The 1,138-nt window shown below is 50.5% G+C and overlaps 1 protein-coding gene across 1 annotated transcript in view; it reads left to right on the forward strand.

The window, feature by feature from the left end:
* The window catches only part of RUNX3 (runt-related transcription factor 3), a 36,296-nt gene that overhangs the window by 6,607 nt on the left and 28,551 nt on the right, over positions 1 to 1,138 (forward strand). The gene's annotated exons all lie outside the window — the stretch shown is intronic.

A 1,138-nucleotide genomic window follows, 5' to 3' on the forward strand; every position in this document is an offset into this window, starting at 1 on the left:
GCTGCTTGGGGGCTGCGGCGAGCAGCCGTGGGTCGCGGTGGGAACGGGCTGAGCCGGCGCTGGGAGGGGAAAACAGGCAGGGTTTGGGCAGGGAATTTCACAACTCTTCCAGGTCAGGAATAGAAACCAGGTCTCCTGACTCCTGGCTCAGCCCCTTATCCGCCGCATCAGATTGCCTTTCTAATAATAATAATAATAATCAGGAATACATAAATAATAATACAAGGCGAGATAGTTACTACTCTTAGCGTTTGGTTTGCTCTGACTTCACCGATAGCCGGCGCTGGCCAAACCCCCGCTGAATCACACCCGCTCCTCCTGAATTTCGACATCTCGGCCCATCGCTCCCCATCTTTAATTTAAATTTTCTGATAGGGAGGCGAAGGCTTTGTAGCCAGGCGGGGAGCTGGGGGGGGGGGCTGAGCCGTGGGCACGCTCACCCTGCGCTGTTTGGGTTGGGGCCGTGCCTTCGTTTGGCGTAATTAGGCAAAACCGGAGGATGGAGCGGCTTGCCCTGGCTCTGGCTTGGTGTGCCCGAGGGATGCCCTCCCTGGAACGCCGTTCCGGGCTGCAAGATCAGCAGTTTTCTCCTTTTTTTTTTTTTTCTTTCTTTTTTTTTTTCTTTTTTTCCTGATTTGTGGACCTCAAAATGTCTGTGCCGGAGGTGCAGCTCCTTAAGGAGGTCTGTGTGGTGTTTGTTCACTGCGGATGCCCTCACCTTGTGTGGACCCCAAAGGTCCACCTCTCTCTCATCCCTGCACCCCCACAGCTCATAAATTGCTGATCAAAGGAGTTCGGCCCCAAGTTGTGGTTTTGGGGGATTTTTTTTCGGATGATAATAGATTTGTTGGCAGTAAAGGTCATATTTCCATGCCCAGTTTGACCCTGGGGCTTAAATTCATGTTTGGTGAAAACCCAGCGTCTTGCATCGGAAGAAAAAAAAATTAAAAACCCGTCTTTGCCACACTAGTTTGCATTTTCTAATGAACCTGAAATGGAAAAAAAAAAAAAAAGAAAATAATTAAGTCACGCCCTTTGCCCTTCCCTCCCCGCACTCTTCTGCAGAAACTCTCGGTGTGGAAATACCGGCTGCAAAATGATCCGGACTCCCTCGTGGAAACCCAATGTGGTTTTCCCG

The sequence above is a fragment of the Charadrius vociferus genome, unplaced genomic scaffold (genome assembly GCF_000708025.1).
Source record: "Charadrius vociferus isolate BGI_N301 unplaced genomic scaffold, ASM70802v2 scaffold613, whole genome shotgun sequence".
Lineage (NCBI taxonomy): Eukaryota > Metazoa > Chordata > Aves > Charadriiformes > Charadriidae > Charadrius > Charadrius vociferus.